Source organism: Schistocerca piceifrons, chromosome X (genome assembly GCF_021461385.2).
Source record: "Schistocerca piceifrons isolate TAMUIC-IGC-003096 chromosome X, iqSchPice1.1, whole genome shotgun sequence".
NCBI classification, from domain to species: Eukaryota; Metazoa; Arthropoda; class Insecta; order Orthoptera; family Acrididae; genus Schistocerca; species Schistocerca piceifrons.
The window spans coordinates 450,508,601-450,528,917 of NC_060149.1; positions in this window are offsets into that span (position 1 = coordinate 450,508,601).

Consider the following 20,317-nt stretch of genomic DNA (forward strand, 5'->3'; position numbering starts at 1 on the left):
TGGGGAGAGAGTGGAGACAAACGGCCGGGAGTCGGGAACTTGGATCCACCATCCGCCGGCGCTGCGGCTTTCGTGAAGTTCGCCAGCCGCAGCGGCAGTCGTGTCACGTACCCGCGGCAAGCTTGTTTCCCTGTCTGCAGGAAACTGCTCACACTAATCTCGAAAAACAGTGCGCTCCTGCGACTCTCTCAGAGAAATAAGACTCTTCCTTTTCTCTGGGGCCGAGGTGGGAAACCAGCTAAAGGCTAAGCGGCAAAATACCGCTACGATTTACGACCAGCCTGTAGATAAGTTACTTAACCTCGAGTGTTCAACTACCCGCTGTTCTACAATTGGAGACTGAGACTCCTCAAAAACCGATCTTGGAGACTTGATTGTAACACAGTCCCGAAATTTCTGAATACCTCATTCAACTCTATTTTATCTATTGAAGATAATGCGCTATTATTCAGAAGAACGAGGTTTCCAGCGCCTGCACAGTATCTCCGACTTCAGTTTTCCCTGGTTTCCCGAAATTATTACATCAAAATGCTAGAATTGTTCCTTCGCCAAGGCTACGGCAGATTATCTGTAGCGATTTCGTCGAACGAAGGTCATTAGCAACAGGGATATCGACAGTAGGCTCTTCTCCGATGTTCTTCCCTACTTGTCCATGCCCATTTTCCACGCGTTTCTGCTATGCTTCTGCTCTCACAACTAGTCATTCTTTCTTAATTATACAATGGAGTATCCTGTGCCTCCCTTACTTTCTCCAACACGCAGTTTGCAGCATGTAAAACTGTAAAGACCTTCTTGATCCTCCAACATTTACAACTCCGTACACTCTACAGTAAAATGAATCGTTTTACAGTCCGCGTACTCTAACCTCTCTATACCGTTACACGCAAATATTTCCTATTTTGTAACACCTAGACTTCTCTAGCCTCCAATCATATCCTGATACCTAGTAAGGGAAACTGACTGGAATTCTACAGCACCCTGGGAAATGCGGTCTGCTTTATTCATCCACCTTCTTCCAGATTGTTTCCTCCCTTTGATGTGCTACAAATTATTATAGACCTTCAGTTCACCGCGTTATGTTCATCGCTGAGTCTCGCCTATCTCAGGTTCACAGTCTTCTCTGTATCCTTTCACGTCAAAACGTTGAGCTTTTCACTGAGAAACAGCGATTTTGTTAAATGAGAAACTTTCACTAACTGTCGTGTATTTTCGTCTGCTGATTCTGACGTGAGGCTAGAACAGCTCTGCTTGGCTCTAATTCTTTGTAAATCGTTTGGTACGATAATTCTGAATATGATATTAGAATCGTTCTGTTGGGTTTCAATTACTATCATAATGTGAATATATTTTAAGCTAAATTATTTATATTATTTCATACTAACATCTGTTACTGTTATTTGAAGCTAAATTGTTTGTTATTGCTTACTGACATTTGTTTCTTTATTTGCACGCACCGCTGTAATGAAATAATGTCTTAGAAGAATATATAACCAGAGGCGTATATCAGTGAAATCAAAATCTTTCTACACTCCTGGAAATGGAAAAAAGAACACATTGACACCGGTGTGTCAGACCCACCATACTTGCTCCGGACACTGCGAGAGGGCTGTATAAGCAATGATCACACGCACGGCACAGCGGACACACCAGGAACCGCGGTGTTGGCCGTCGAATGGCGCTAGCTGCGCAGCATTTGTGCACCGCCGCCGTCAGTGTCAGCCAGTTTGCCGTGGCATACGGAGCTCCATCGCAGTCTTTAACACTGGTAGCATGCCGCGACAGCGTGGACGTGAACCGTATGTGCAGTTGACGGACTTTGAGCGAGGGCGTATAGTGGGCATGCGGGAGGCCGGGTGGACGTACCGCCGAATTGCTCAACACGTGGGGTGTGAGGTCTCCACAGTACATCGATGTTGTCGCCAGTGGTCGGCGGAAGGTGCACGTGCCCGTCGACCTGGGACCGGACCGCAGCGACGCACGGATGCACGCCAAGACCGTAGGATCCTACGCAGTGCCGTAGGGGACCGCACCGCCACTTCCCAGCAAATTAGGGACACTGTTGCTCCTGGGGTATCGGCGAGGACCATTCGTAACCGTCTCCATGAAGCTGGGCTACGGTCCCGAACACCGTTAGGCCGTCTTCCGCTCACGCCCCAACATCGTGCAGCCCGCCTCCAGTGGTGTCGCGACAGGCGTGAATGGAGGGACGAATGGAGACGTGTCGTCTTCAGCGATGAGAGTCGCTTCTGCCTTGGTGCCAATAATGGTGGTATGCGTGTTTGGCGCCGTGCAGGTGAGCGCCACAATCAGGACTGCATACGACCGAGGCACACAGGGCCAACACCCGGCATCATGGTGTGGGGAGCGATCTCCTACACTGGCCGTACACCACTGGTGATCGTCGAGGGGACACTGAATAGGGCACGGTACATCCAAACCGTCATCGAACCCATCGTTCTACCATTCCTAGACCGGCAAGGGAACTTGCTGTTGCACGTCCGCATGTATCCCGTGCCACCCAACATGCTCTAGAAGGTGTAAGTCAACTACCCTGGCCAGCACGATCTCCGGATCTGTCCCCCATTGAGCATGTTTGGGACTGGATGAAGCGTCGTCTCACGCGGTCTGCACGTCCAGCACGAACGCTGGTCCAACTGAGGCGCCAGGTGGAAAGTTTGTTAGCAGGTGTGATTGTTTTATGATCGAATATCGTGTGTTTTCATACTAATAATGTCCCGTACCTATGTTAATCATCAAAACAGTTTTTGTTACATCTGTGGAGAAGTAATTTTTAAATCTCAGAAAAGAAATATAACCACAGTGATAAGAAAAGCATATGAACTTTATTTTGGCAGTAAAATCGGCGATCAGGATAAATCCTGAGCCCCACATACATATTCTGCTTCGTGCGTGTCGCTATTAAGGGGGTGGCTGAAACCCAGATCTCGTCACATGCGATTTGGCGTTCCCATGGTATGGAGAGAACCACACAACAGACTGCTACGTCTGCATTACACCGATCTCTGGAGTAACAGTGGAGACTAAGACACTACACAGCATCCAGAACTTGGATCAGGTAGAAGGCTTGTGCCTCAGAGTTCAGGCCTGCCCATCCCTAAAAGACCAAAAACATAGACTATAGATACTGGTAACACCAAGGATGATGAATTTTCCGAGACTGAGCTACATTCTGGTATGAAAGACAAGGTCCATTGTTTTTCGACACAATCATTTCAATTGAACCTCATATGGCTACGCAGTCTGAGTTAAACTATCTTGTTCGTGACGCTCACTTATCAAAAAAGTAGCTGAGATTTTGGTGTCTGGTTTGAAAGGATGGAACGTTCTGGATAAAAACACAAGGCTATGTTTTTTTCGTAAAAGACGACAACAGTCTGTATATCCTTTCTCCCAGGAAAATAACTTGGTGTACTGTAATGCTGTGAGAGTTTATTTGAAGTCATGTGGAAGCCGTGCAATCCCACTGAATGGCGGCTTTCCACTGATTCTTCTAAGACAATTTGCAAAGCAGCCCTTCTCCATAATGGCAACCAGTATCCTTCGACCCCTCTTGCATTTGCTGCACGTTTGAAGGAATAAGACAACATGAAGCTTGTGTTGAACAGTATAAAATACATCTATGAATAGCATATACGTGGAGGTCCGAATATTATAACTGTGCTCCTTGGATTATAAGAAAGATATATAAAATTCTCTTGTTTCCTTTCTGAGTGGGACAGCAGGATCGGAAAGAAACCACTACCTTCGGAAACAATGGCCGCAGAGAGAAACTTCCACCGTTGGCAGGAGAAATGCGCTAAAACAACCAGTTGTGCAGTCAGAGAATATTTATCGTCCACCACTACACATAAATCTGGAGTTGATCAAGAATTTTGTCAACGTGATGTGTCGTACTGGCAAGGATTTTGGGTTCCTCAGTACCAAATTCCGTATGATCAGTGATGTCAATGCCAAAGAGGGCATATTTACTGGTTCACAGATGAGTGAAGTAATTAATGATGCTACATTCAAAGAAGGTTTGAATGAAGCTGAGGCAGCTGCTTGGAGAGCCTTCGAAAGCGTCGCAAAAAACCGTAAGGCTGATAATCGTGAAAACTTGTTAGTCAACTTATTGAGAATAATAGGAAACTTGGTTACGATATGTCTCTAAAATTCCATTTCTTGCACTCTCATTTAGATTCTTCCCCTCAACTTTGGCGGTGTAAGTGATAAACATGATGAAAGTTCCCATCAACAAGCAACTACGATGAAAGCCGTTAGAAAGGTAAATGGAGCCCAAGGATGTTAGCTGACAACAGCTAGACTCACAAAAGGGATGATCTTCAAGATATCACAGAAATATTCATTTTAGATACTATACAGAAAAATGTAACTTATTCGGTACTCAATAAATATGTAATTTCATTGAACTGCAATATATGTGTTAATAAAAGTCTATGTCCAATAGAAAAAAAAACTGTTAACATATTTGAAAGCAACAGATAAATCTCGACACAAATCACCTTCCAGTTTCCATTTAACACACAAAAAGTTTAAATTTGTTGTCCAGTGCTGGTAATCATACACGCAACTTCGAAACTTCATGTCAGAATAAATCTATACTGCCGCATCACAACTCGAACTCGGAGTCATGGCTATCGTGGGTGATCTTTTTTTCGGACTGCACAGTCCAGGTTGTGATTTAACGAGCATTGAGCTCTGATTTAAATATATGACCGAAAGAGTCAATCTAAAGGAATTGTGAAACGAATCCTGCCGTCGAGGACCGTGAGCCACATAGGGCGCAGATTCACCCCGAGATGGGGAAATTCACAAGCGTCTATTATCTATGGAGGCCTAAGCGCTGTAGTGTTCACAGGGAAACCAAGTAGAATCCGTTTGTGGCCGAGGAGACGTAGCAGTGTTACATATGGCGGAGCTAAGATCGGCCATAGAGGGTAACATTTATGAGAACTATTTAATTCTGTAGTAATGCAGGGAATGAGGCCATAGTAATTTTAATCTGCCATCCTCCGTAAATTTTCATGGTGAGCCCAAAAACTTGGATATTGATCATATATGTAATAGTTCAGGATTCACTGTCAAAGTGAAATTAACAAGTTTTGTAACAAAGACCTGAATGCTGAAATCTGAACACTTTGGTCCATTCCATATAGAAGCGCACCATTAAAATGACAAGCGTTGTAAATATCAACTCTTTAACGTTATTTGTTTAAAATATATAGTAAATTTAAATTATCAGTATTTTCAGTTAAGCATCAGATCATCATTTCCTCCACACAAAACACATTGAACGATGAAAGCATAACACCTTATTGAATCATTAGGTAATAGAACATTTGTTGTAAAGTTTAGTGCGTAAGAGTTACTTTTGTTCTTTATTTATTTATCAGAAAGCACATTCAGAGTTAAGAAGGAAATTGTATTGGTTTTATGTAAAGGAACTTAACGTTTATTATGTAATGGATATTATTGTTACTTTATTTAGAACCTGAAAATGGTCAAGCTCTGATTATTTCAATATGTTAAAATGTAACGTAATGTAGAATAAGCTGTAGCCAATCAGATGGACGGCTGCGGAAAAGGGAACTGCGCTAGTAGGTTGAGCGAAGATGTTCGGCGCGCAGGAAACGCGGTAGGAGACGGGCAGAAGGCAGTTCTGGTCTAGGCACCAAAGCTGGACACACCAAAGGGTACAGTTCCGATTGAAACGCGATAGCGGACTTAGTCTCTGAGCGGTGAGCAGCCGCGCGCCTGGAGTGAAATCTAACTTTTCGTGTAAATATCGAGGTGGAGTTTTGTGTTTTGCAATGAGACTGTGAATGATCGAACTGTTTCAAATGGATATGCGCTCGAGTGTAACAATAAGTCTACATACGACCACTTTCGCTTGTAGTTTGCTTTCTGAATAAACATTATTCTAACTAAATCGCAACTGGGTGGCGTACTTCATTTATGGGTCGTTAATACTGTTCCTGATATTATTATTACTGTTATTATATGTTATGTTAACTTTGTATTTCGCAAACTTGCCATCAGCCAGGCAATTTAGCCAAAGGGTCACAAGTGTCTAATTTATGACGTATGATGCCACACGTGCGGTTCAACCCCTAATAGTGTTTGAGCCAAGACATTTCGACGAAGAGCAACCGCATGTAAGCCCGAACGTCTTTGGGATGTTAGCTCGCATGGTCCGAGTCAAGATCTGTACCCACAGCTCAGTTGTGTCAGTACGCTACTTCCCATACTTAAGTTTCAAGGACACTCTACGACACACCTCGCCAGAGTGGCACTTTCCAAAGAAAGAATATCGCGGAAAAATGGTTTGCGCACAGGTTCTAGGTTATTACCAGGACGAACGTTACAGTGTTATGCGGAATACTCGCTGTTTTGAAACGTCCTGGCAGCACCGTGACGCACTGTCTTTACTAAATAAAACATAAATCGTGAATAAAAAATATTTTCTTAATATTTGCAATGACTCCATTTAATCATTCGTCATCCCGATCTGTGTTTGTATAAATTACGTACTGAGTGTTTCATAAGAGCCACGCGGGATTGCCGAGCGGTCTCAGGCGCTGCAGTCATGGATTGTGCGGCTGGTCCCCGTGGAGGTTCGAGTCCTCCCTCGGGCATGGGTGTTTGTGTTTGTCCTTAGGATAATTTAGATTAAGTAGTGTGTAAGCTTAGGGACTGATGACCTTAGCAGCTAAGTCCCATACGATTTCACACACATTTGAACATTTTTTTGTTTCATAAGAACTGTAGCAGGCTTTTAGGCAGTTTTAAGGGGATAATGTATACAATTTTGATAGGTAAGCTATGTCCGAAAATGTACTGTTCCATTGTAAGTTACTTTGAAGATCGGATCACTTTCATGTCTCCCACTTCACGGTGTTAACTGTAGACCTTGGATTGGGCAATGTTTCGAGTTTCGTCATTACACATTCTCTTCTAAGTGACGAGGGACGTCCTCTCCAGAGCCAAGAGTGTGGCGCGTCCATGGAGCACCACAACGCTCCTAGTTGTGCACGTACCAGTTTCTCTTAGCCATTGTTGTAGCCGGACAAAAATGGTACGCGATTTCAAAATGCAATAGGGACTAACGGCAGTGCCCTCTTATCATTCTGTGTGCGTACTGTGAAGAGAGATATTTGTAAGCTTTCTGACTTTGAATCTTATTTTACATCCAAATTGTACATTTTTGGACAAGGGTTCCTTAGCAAAAGTTTATCTATTAAGTTCCCTCTACAATCCCGAGAAGGCTGTAATAGGAACTGTAAAACATTCAGTACAGAGAAGATCGCTCTGGTAATCGCCTCTAACACGGCTCACTTTAGTAGTTTTTTAAAAACAACTTCATTGTTCCGAAACTTTTTTGTTATTTATAAACTACTTTCGTTTCATAAATAATGAATCAGTTGATATCGTTTTTCTTCCATATATCTGCTATCATTATTCTTTTAGTTAATTTGATTAAAATAAGTAACATTTTCTGTCAACGTTTGCATACAAGGTCGGAAAATGGAATTAGCGTAGCTACTTTTTGTAGGGAGGACATTTTATTAAGGTGTGTTTGCTTGGTAAGGGGCAAGATTTTAACAACACCAGTGCTAAGTATACTTACTTACCCTTAGTTTTTAATTACGATGGGAAAGAAGTTTTGATATATGTAACACACAGCACGCTAATTTTCATCTTTGGTGAAGGAAGGAAGTTTCGGGTTTAAAGTCCAATCGATGAAGAGCTCAATGGAGACAGAGCACAAACTCGGAATCGATGGAGTATAGGAATTCAGACATGTGGTGTCCCGTCCAAAGACAGCTTACCAGCACATACCTCTGACGATTTCAGGAAAACAAGGGAAACCAAAATATGGATCCCAGACTGAATTAGAACTGCTTTCCTCGGTAACCGAACTCTACTGTGGTAATCAGTGCGCTACTTCGCTCAGCTGGTTGTAAATCAAGTGACTTGACTGCGGGAAGACTGTTCTACTGAGAGAGAAAACAAGCAACAAACTGATTTGTGTACCTGATTTTCATTTAGTTACATGCAGTAACGATTGGACATAGTAACTGTTGTGTTTTTTATTGTTCCTTATTTTGGCACAAGCAATTGTTTAAAAGTTAAAATTAACAGTCATTTTGTAACTGTAAATGATCAATTACTATTAATAACCTGTCTAACATGCTACTAGGAATCACTATATACGTGCTTGAATGGAGGGAGATGTTACAAGTCATTGAAGTATAAGTATCACTGTTGTTCACATGTAAGTCAAAATTCCGAGCAGCTTTATGTTTTCGTCAACAACCGTAATGTGTATGAGCGCAAATATTGCAATTGGTGACTCAGGGCGGTGTACTGAATGACATTACATCAGTATTTACGTCATGTGCAGCCTAATAATTATGGCTACTGCAAGTCATATTTTTTAAGTTTGTTAGTACCTCCAAGTAGGCTTGACACGAGCAAGCCATTAATGCTTATTTTCCACTGGGAGGCAGCTAAAGTATTGAAGTGTGGACGCATAGACACAAAACGGTGAGTCAATACTGACAGGCAGAGTCAACTTAGTGGTGCAGTCAAACCGTTCAGAAAACATCTGGTTGTAAATCAAGTGACTTGACTGCGGGAAGACTGTTCTACTGAGAGAGAAAACAAGCAACAAACTGATGTGTGTACCTATCAAGTTAACTCATATAGAAATATCTGTACTTACACCTATTACTCCCTATATATGCAGGGTGTATCGGACAAAAGTGCAGATACTTTTAGATCTGTTACCTTAATACTACACACAACAGTGAGTTGCTTGTTTTCTCTCTGTGTCGGAAAGTCTCCACACAATCACGTCACAAACTTAATGAGTTGATTTTTCTTATAAGTTGTATTATAGCACTAAGTGGCCTATGCCTCTATATTTGTAACTATTAGTCTGCAAATGTAGTAAATACCGATGTGTTGTTGTTCAGAACAGTGACCTCAGTAACCAATGAAAGCATCTGCGCATATACCCTTTAAACACTGTGTATACAAAGTGAGTCACCTAAAACTTGCACCTCAAATATTGTGGAAAGTGCTAATGTGCGGTTTTCACAGATTGGATTGGCAATCAGGGACTCATATTGTTAGAAAGTCAACAGACCTTAATAGTGCTTGGAGAATGTATTTTCTACGCAGACATACACTTTTTTAAATGTAAAAATGCCTATTGGCACTGACAGGCTAATAGTAGGGTAAATTAGAATGTCAGTGGTGTCTGTTGCCGGATTATAGTGCGAGTCATTTACGAGATACAGTAAAAAAAATATTCCAGTCTGACATGGAACTACTGCTGCAGACGTGGTAGCATTTTAGTGGAGATGTCCGAGCAGGCTGACCTAATACGTCGTTGCATATCATCGAGTGTAATTGATATGTCTTTGTAGACAACCTCTTTCAGATTTCCCCACAGAAAAAAGTCTACATTCGTCAAGCATGCGGAAAGGGTCGGCCGAGGTACAGGTCATCTGCATCCAATTCAACGACCATAAGCAATTCGTAAGGACATGCTGTAGTAGTTCGTACACAATGGGCTTTACAACCATTATACTGGTACCACAGGTTCCTCCTCGTCTCCAAAGAAACGTTTTCTAGCATACGTGGAAGAGGGTCTGTCAGGAGACTGCGATTCTTGGGCGCGTTCAGTGTTCCATCCATCAAAAACGGACCTACAAGCTGATGGTTCACTTTCACACACCACACGCGTACACTCCATGGACGCTGATGTTCCACCTAACTAAGCCAATGGGGATTGACAACTGCCCAACAATGCATGTTAAGGAACTTTACCTGGCTATGATTGGTATATGTGGCTCCATCGCTGAACAAGATGAGTGATACATCTGGGGTTTTCTGTCTTAATGCCCGTGTACAGAAGTTTGGACGATCCTCATAATCGTTTCCATGCAGCTCTTGATGGAGAAGGATGCGGTAGGGATGGAATGTGTGACGATGAAGATTGCGTAGGACCCTTCCTCACTCATGCTACTTCCTTGTGCGACTGTAAGCCGCAAGCAGGCCTTTGCATCCAGCGGCAGCCACAGTCACAGTCTTGCATCTGGGGGCTACAATAGTGCTTACGCAAGCTATAATCAGGCAGTCAGAAAACCTAAACGCTGCATTCTGTCCTCAGTCACTGGTCGTGTAACAACCTGGTGTAGGACAATCTCGTGTTTCCACAGGCGAATACGTGACGAGAGCCTGCGTACTGCGAGAGCCAGAGTCCTGCACGGTGGCCCAGCTCTGCCAGCCCACGGGATGGACCGGCCCAGCCCAGCCCACGGCCAGATTTCCTCACCTGAGCCAGCCACACCGCCAGCCAAAGCACTGGGCGGCTCAGCCCACCACAGCCCCCTGCACTCAATGGTCTGGGCTGCCTATCAAATTAGATCCCGAACCACGTACCAACCTCTACCACTCTCAGCGAGAGATTTTCCTAAATACCGTGAAAAGCATTTAATGTGGAACTGATGGGATCGAAATATTTTTCTCTGTTAAAAGATTAACATTTTACGATGCTTGCAGAATAACTGCTCAACAATATAATCCATGTAATTTTTTAAAAAATTATTAGCTGCTAAATTGTACATGTTAAGTTGCTAATATGTCTGACTACATACGTTTGTTTACACTTTCAAATTCTTCATTTTAAGCAAAATAACCAAATGATCTTTCTTTTCTTCCAGATTTCTCAGCCATTATACACATAAATTACATTTCGACACACAATGAATCATTTTGGACACATCAAGAATCGAATCCGAAAACAAACTGACTAGCAGAAAAAGAGTCCCAAAACTGACAGTACCCAAACCTAACCAAAACCAGTACTGTTTATTTTGTGCGGACGAACAAGAAAACAAACACAAGAACAAAACTTCTTAGTGTTGATGCAACTGCATAAATTAGGTACTGAATATCTAATTTTCCCAAGAAGCAGATTATTTTTGTGTCAATCCATTTTTGTTTCATGTAAAGAAAAGTGTTAAGCATTTTCTTAACCCCAAAAATTGTCCTATTTTTTACTTCTGTGAAAAACGTGTTTTTTTAAATTATTTTCAAAACAATTTCTAAAAAAGCATTTTTTACATCTTTTTTTAGCCCCAAAAAATGTCCTATTTTTTACTTTTGTGAAAAACGTGGTTTTTAAATTTATATTAAAGAGTAAGTATATGAAATTGTTTATTTTCTTATTTAGCAGCCATAAGATTATAATGAGTTGTTGTTTGTAAATGATTTTTGAGATAACACTTATTTACAGTTTTCCCACATTTACAAGTAACTTTAATTTTACTATGTTCTTTGCAACATTCTTTACATACATATTGATATCCACCTGTTCGATATTTATCTTTATGAAATTCCACAATACCTTTTTTAATCATACATTGACTACACTGTCTTAAATGTGGTTTGGCACAGCCTAAAGACAGCTTTAGCTGTCGCTTAGTGTTGTTCATTAAAAGAACATAATTTTTTTCCCTGTTTTTAAGTACATAGGCGATGGATATTTTAGCCAAATGGCTAGCACTTTCGACACAAATACGTTATAATGACCATTGATATGCGCTCTCTCATTAATCAACGATTGGGTGAAGCTTGGCTGAAGTGAAGGAGCTTGAAGAATGTATATATAATTGGAGTTCTACTAACAAAGTATCTTATGATAATTAACTTTTTCATCAATTTATTTAAGGCTCAATTTCATTATTTTCTTAACATAATTCCATTTTAAAATTGGAGAACATGATTAATGTGATGTGAACAACAAAATTAGTAACAAAAAATAGAGAAAATTACATCTACAGTGAAGTACATTCCCAAGTTATTTTCAATTGAACATACACCAGTGCCATCTGTTGACAGAAGTTTAAATCTAGTTAGTTCAAACTACTTTTCACAGATGTCTCCACAGGTCTCAAAGTATAGCTTAAAACATATAAAATGCAACAAGTGGATAGCTTGAAACACATAAAATGGAACAAACCCAATTTTTTTAAATGCAACAAACTGAATTTTTTCTTCAAATACATTTGTCCTATACTCACAGTAGGCCATATACTGAATTTCATCAAAATAACTCAATAAACAAAACCGCTGATTTTCATGACTCAGCGCTTTTTGACTTTACATTAAGTGACGATATTTCAGTCAAATATTAACCGATTTTGAAACTTCAAAGTGCCAACATAATGTACATAAAAAGAGCTATCTAGAAAAAATATAATAAAATAAATCGGATATCATTTAATAAGTAAGATACTGAAATTTTCAGTTTTTTTCTATCTTTCTTAAAATGTTTTATAAATGTCTATATGCAAGAAGTTAACACTTTTATAAATTTTTTAAGCTTCTCATTCATTAATATAGAAGCAAATGTCAATAATTAAAATTTTCAGTAAGTAATCTATGTTGTGCATCATATGTAACATTCTTTTTACCATACATAATTACATAAGCAAGTGTATCATCTGGAATTTTATCGTTAAAAGTTGCACGAGGTTTCATAGTAGTTTTCTGTGTAGGTACAACATTCTTTCTATGTGTTATATTAATTACATAAATTGGATAATTCTTTATAAAACTAAATGGACTATTATCAATATCTGATTGTAGTAAAATAATTCGTTTAAAAACTAAAAAGGCATCATATGCTTTCAGAAAATTATTTGGCGGATTAATACTAGACATTTCTCGAGGAAAAACTTCATTTCTACCATTTTTTAAATAAATATTCTGTACTTTAACATGATCAAATAATGACGAATCAACTAATTGATTATTTTTACGATTTGTTTGAAATGTAACAAATACAAAGTATGGCATATCAAATTCTGTAGAGTTATAGTAATTTCTAATATCTAGTTGAAAACTGTTTTTACCAGATAAACCAGCAACTTTTTGTGTTCGAAGTTCATAAAAAGTAATAGGAATTTTCGGATTATTTAGAATAATTTCCCATTGTTCAAGTTCATAATTTGGTGCGTATTTACAGCTGGTACACGAATTTCCATACATTCTATTATAATTTTATCTTCTTTAGGAAGAATATCTTTTATTTCAATTCCAGCATAATTTTTATCAGACCAACGAAGAATTATGTCTCCAGAAGATGAACTATGTGTAAAAATTACAGTTAAATCTACTTTCCACATAATTTCTTTATAACCTTTCAAAAATCCCCCAAGTAATGATAATGGATAAAGTACTTCATTTCTTTTACTATTCATTTTTCCTGTTCTAATTATATGTCCCTCTAACTTATTTTCTCAGTAACAGATTAAGTCAGATGAAGTAAAACAGAAGAATAAGTAACAGGATGTTCAATTCTAGGTAAAATATTATTTCCTTTCTTTAGCATTATAAAATCAAACAGTTTTGCTACATAATTATCAATTAATATTTTGTTTGATTTTCCATCATACGTTGGATAATCTGAGCCATCATTTCCAATAATACTAAAATTCATGTATAATTGTGCATGATTTGGATGAAGCCAACCATCACGAATATTTATTTCAATTTCTGTATCTTTGTTAGGAACATATAAATTGTTTTTTCTCATTCACAGGGAATGAATAACTTTCAATTTTATTCATGACACAGTCTAAGATTGTTTTAGCAGTGACTTATTTATTAAGGAAAATATTTATTAAGATATTTCTAAAACAACTCTTACAGTAGCACCATTAAAGTCAATTAAATTATCATTTTCATCAGTTATAGTAACTTCTACATCTTGAATTGTATCAAAAATAGGAAGATTTACAGGATATTTTGGTTCATAAATTATTGGTCTGCATTATGTTTAAATGAAGCAATAATATTAGTTTCTTTATGAAACTGATCATTATGTTTTACATACATTCCATCAGCAAGTTTAAAATTTGTATTTATTTATTCAAAAGGAATTATTTTAGGAACATCTTTAGCTACATATTTTTCATTAGGTAAAACAACTTGATTGCTAAAACCAAGTAAACTTCCAATACTATCTTCTATATCCATATAAAATTTTACATCACTTTCAATAACAATTCTGTTTAAAATTTTGTATGCTTTATTATGTATATCGTTTTGTTGACGGAATATTTTTTTCTAAATTTTCCAGACTATATTGACCTACATAAATTTCTATTGTTTCACTATCACATTAAAATTTATTATCTTTTGTTGTAATATTTGGTGTTAAAAACTTGAATAAAAACCAACTAGTGAAACATTAGTATAAATATCACGTATTGGAACAGTTAATCTTTTTCTAAGTATACTAGATTTATCACTAAGTGGAAAAAAGGCGACTCATTGATTACTGACCAAATTATTAAATAAATGAATAAAACAGATTTGGAATCTAAAGTAAGAATTCTGGAAAAGACATCGAAAAACAAACATGGTAAACTGTTACCGAATTCTATAAGGTGTGCGATAATAGGACCAAGTGGTTGTGGAAAAACAACATTAATGGTTGATGATTATATTTTAGCTCCCGGATGGTTAAATTGGAATAAAATTAATCATTTCTATGTTTATTCAAAAAGCTTAGATCAGCCAAAGCAACAAGAATGTATAAAACAATGTAAAAAAATTGAAGGTAAAATTAATGAAAATATTGTTAGTTTTATTGAAAATAATGGAGAAATTATTCTTTTAGGCGAATGTGAAGATAATTCAGTTGTGGTAGTCGATGATTTCATTTTAGAAAAACAAGATATTCCAAGAGAATATTTTACTAGAGGCAGACACAAAGGTATAGATTGCTTTTATTGAGCTCAAACTTATTTGAAAGTACCTAAACAGTTAGTTAGAGACAATCTAAATTTTTTAAATATCTTTAGGCAAGATGACACCAATTTAAATCATATTTATCATGAATTTGTCAGTGGAGATTTAAAGTTTGATAATTTTAAAGAAATGTGTAGTAAATGTTTGAATGATGAGTTTGGATTTTTCACAATAGATATGTCTAGAAAACCAAATGAAGGTAAGTTTAGAAATAAAATACAACATTTTATATATCTTCAGTTATTTTTATCTCTAATAAATGGTCACTTTAAAAAATGATATTATGTATCTATTAGACGATGATAATGGTCTTTTACCTGAACATATAAATGAATTTAAAGAAGCTCGTGATTACTTTTAAACAATATGAAAAATCAGAAAAAGCAGAATAAATTTGTGGACAACATAATATAAATTGTTCATGGTCTAACGATAATGCTACATGTGGACCAGACACATGTGGCTGTTATTATTATGATAAATGTATAAGTAAACTATGTTACATTATTAATTTTCATAAAGAAACATTAAACATAAACACAAACATAAGTGTAAACATAAACATAAACATTAAAGATAAACATTAAATATAAATGTAATCATAAACATAAACATTAAACATAAACTTTAAAAATAAACAGAAATGTAAACATAAACATAAGTAAAGTTTTTTATTCCTTAATAAATGGTTGCAAAATACGATGAAAAAATGTTAAACAAGCTAAACAGAATAGAAAGAAACCTGAAGAATAAAAAGAAAACTTAAGCTTTGGAAAAAGCAACCTAGAACAGAATATGAGAAATATAAAAAGGAAGATCAACCTGTTATTGATGCTATTGAACAAGTTAATCACAGAATCGAAGGATTAGGTGATAATGTTTTAAAAGCAATTGAAGAAAATAGGGAAGCTGAAAACAAATGATTCCAATTCGTCATCACATGGAGGATTTTGGAGATTTATCACCAAATAAACCATTAAAAGATTGGTCTGATGATACTCCTGGAAAATATGATTATACGTTAAGTGAATCAGAAATTCAAGATGTATTACATAAATACCTAGAAGAAAATGAAAATAAAAAGATAAATGGAAGTAAAAAGATAAATGAAACTAAAAAGGTAATGTTAGTGAAAGAATGTTAAACTACATTAATCATAGTTAAGATAAAGTTTTTGGTTTAAAACCTGTTGGCATGTTTAAATATGTTAGCAATTTACCTGTTGAATTCAGTGGATATAAAATAAAAATTGGTAGAAAAACATATGAGGGTACTTATGCATTAATGAGGTTTTAAACTGGAGAACAAATCACTATAGATGATATGAATGAAAAATTCGATGGTGTAGATTTATCAAATTATGGAGGTATATTAAATAACTCAGGTGCATTGTATTCTGATAATAATCCAAATAAAATAAGATCAAGTAAATGTAATAAACATAAATACTTGATAAAATGTATTGCTGATGATTATTTCCAAACTTAAGAAGAAATTCAACTATAGATTCCTCAGATTTTAGCTCTCCAGAGCGAAAAGGTAAAGTTTAATTAAAAATGTACAGATAAAGCAATTGAATATGTTTGGATGAATGATGTTAGACAATTAATTGATAGATTAGCAGTTATTCATGGTGAAGAATTAGCTGGAAATAAGAATTATCTTAATGAAAAAGTTAGTATTGCACAAATGTTAACAAATAAATGTACGGATTCCATAATTGATAATCCAAAAGGAATTCCATATTTAATTAGTTTTTCATATAATCTTCCACATACATTTTGGAAAGTGATAAATATGGAAAATAATTATTCAATTGGGTATTAAATAATGTTCCAATGCCTGAGATGCATTTACCAGGATATAATTACTGTGGACCATTTACTAAACTTGAAGAAAGTCTAAGACGTGGTGATTCAGGAACAAATCCATTAGAAGAAGCTTGTAAACAGTGTGATATCGCATACAGATATCATAAAGATTTGCAAACTACATATAAACCAGATAAACAACTTCTGTTAACTGCAAAAGAAAGATTGCCAGCAAGTGATGCTAGTTTTGAAGAGAAAATTGCTGCAACAGCACTTAGAGGAAAAATGTACGGAAAATGAAAACAAGGTATGGGAATTAATGTTGATGAAAGTGGTTGGGGATTATAAATTTAAAAGATCGTTATTAAATTTTTAATTATATAAATGAAAAGCTTCACAATTGATGATACTTTGCTACCTAGTGGCAAAACAAAACCAAGTCAATTAAATTAAAGTTCAATAATGAACAATAGAACGCAATTCAACAATTGTCAACAGATGTTCAAAAAAGAATAAAAGAAAAGAAAGTTGTGGGAAATTTGCTTGTTACATTAGCTATTCCTGTTGTTAAAAAATTATCAAATATCTAACAAAAAAGAAAGATGGTAAAGGATTAACACAATATGAAGGCGGATTTTTACCATTACTATTAGCTACATTACCATATTTAGCAACAATTGCTTCTTCAGCTGGTGGATCTGCAGCAATTACAAATCTAGTTACAAACAAGAAGAAAGCTGATCTAGAATTAGAAGAACAAAAAAGACATAACTTAGAAATGGAAAATAAAGCTGTAAATGGAATAAGGAAAACAAAAAAATTCGAAAAGGTAATTAATGAATATCCTAATCCATTAAGTAACTTTGATATAGAAAAACTTACTAAACAGTTAAAAATTAAACACTTTCGTGGTGTATATACTGTATGACTGATGAATTAACATATAATTCGTTTAAAACTGAATGTGGTACTGTTGATTAAAATACATCTGATAATCCTGGTACACATACGATTTGTTATTATAAAAATGAAAATAAAATTTTTTTTAAATTTATTTGGTGGTAATATCCCAAAACAATTAGTAAATTATTTAGGAAAAGATGAATTGTTTTACAATAGAGAAAGAACACAAAATTTTGATGAAGTAATATGTGGTTGTATGTGTTTATTCATTTCGTTTGCTATGTGAGAATTATAATTTTAATGATATTTTAGATTTAATAAATTGACAATTTTGGGAATAAGTTACATCTCATGGAACAAAATGAACAAGTAGTTAATACATCTAAGGTACTTTTAGAAAATATTGAAAATTATATAAGACAACTACAATCATCAATAGATCCAAAGATAACTATAACAATTAAACAATTTCAAAAAGAATTTAATACTATCTTTAAAATAACAAATATAGTGGTTTTAATGGTAGAGACTTGCTAATGTAAATGTTCCAGTTGATGCAAAAGATGTAGTTAACAAACAATAATTAGAAAAATATTTTACAAAACCAGAATTCATGAGCATTCTAACACAATTTAATAACTATGTCACCTATACAAAATTTAATGAAAAAATTAATCAGATTCATCAAGGTAACTACAACACTTTTAAGAATTCCTTTACAAAGAGAGAAGGTAGAATAAGAATTTTCAGATTAATTCTCAAAAGCAGATTTAACATCATACTCAGAGCAGTTAAGAACTCTCAAAGAAAAAGTATATGATAAACAAATAATTAAATTTACTTTTATCACAGATGGTGAACAAAAAATGTATAATTTAGAATTTGATTTCATACTTAAAAGAATTATTATTGTTGGTTAAAATATGAATAGAAATTTAAACTTCGATGAGTTTGATATAACAGTCAGCTTAGCTGATAAGCTATATAAAATAAATAATAATATCCAGGTAATAATGGTACACAAATCAAATTTAGTAACTGTAATATTGAAAGATTCTAGTAAAACTGTTCCTGTGGATGTAAATATAATTGTATTTCGTGAAATAATTTAAAATTTAATATATTATTTATATATATAAATGGAAAATCATACTTCACATGATTATCATATTTATTGTCTAAAGTGTAAAAAGTTTACTGGTACACATAATCTGCATAGAGTAACAACTAAAAATGAAAGACAAAGAATCAAGGTCTTTGTATAGTTTGTAAATCAAACAAGAGCAAATGTGTTAAAAAATTGTAAATGCTGGTGTAGGTTTAAATAATATTCGTGGAGAATTAATTAATCAATTACATAATCCAATGAGAAAGAATTTTAAAGCAGAAATGTTATCCCTTTTAGTATAGATTCTTTATGGCAAGCTGTTTTATTTGAATGTATTCTGTTAATTTAAAAGGAATTTCTAAAATAAACAAAGGATATAAATATTTATTGACTGTTATTGATGTCTTTTCAAAATATGCTTGGGCTCTTCCTATTAAAGATAAAACAAGTAAGAATGTAGTAGATGCTCTTAAAAAAATTTTTATAGATAGACGACGAAATACTTTCCAAATAGATAAAGGTAAAGAATTCTATAACAAAGAATTTATAGAATTAATGAAAAAAAATAGGATTAATCATTATTCTTCTTTTTCAGAATTAAAAGCATCTGTTGTTGAATGTTTTAACAGAACACTTACAGAAAAGATGTGGAAGAAATTTTCTTTACACGGAATTTATGAATGGATATATTTAGTTAAAGATCTAATTGGTGAATATAATAACAGAAAACATTCTACAATAAAAATGAAGCCAATAGAAGCAAATGAAAAAAAAATTAAAAATAGCTAATATTATGTCTAATGAGCAAGCTAAATTAAAAAAGGTGATCAAGTAAGAATTAGTAAACTTAAAGATCATTTGAAAAAGAATATATGGCTAATTGATCAACAGAAGTATTAGAAATTGAAGATGTTATTCGTTATAATCCAATTACATATAAATTAAAAGATATAAAAAGAAATTTTTATGAACAGGAACTAGAGAAAACGAAATATCCAGATGTATACTTAGTTGAAAAAGTTTTGAAAAAGAAAGATAATAAAGTTTATGTTAAATGGTTAGGTTTTGATAATTCACACAATACTTGGGTAAATAAGGATAACATTATTTTACAGTACTTCAGTTTGATTAAGACTAATTATATCAGGAATCTGTTGTTCTTGAGTAGTTATTCTAAATATTTAAATACATCATGTGACAGTTAATCCTTAAATTTTCTTCCATTTTTTGAAACAGATTCATTGAATTAGGATTATAATTCAATCTTAACATTTCTTCAGAATTTGGATGTCTATCTTCGATTTTATGTAGTTGTTGCTGTAAATGTTTTTGTTGTATTCTAATGACATAATAATCACATTCACATTCATCATCAAATAATATTAATAGAATGAACGTTGTTCTTAAGTTTTCATTAATTGTTTTAGGAAGTCTGTGTGGTAATAAACTATTTATTTCTTCATTTCGTTCACCTATTATTTCCAAAGCAATATTAACTGTTTCTCTCAAATTCTGGATACGATCATCTCCTATTTTCATTCTATCATCTTTTAATTGAGTTATTTTTGTGTTTAATTGATTCAATTCTTGTAGTTGTTGTATACAATTATATTTGTGTTTTATTTGATATTTATAAGCATCA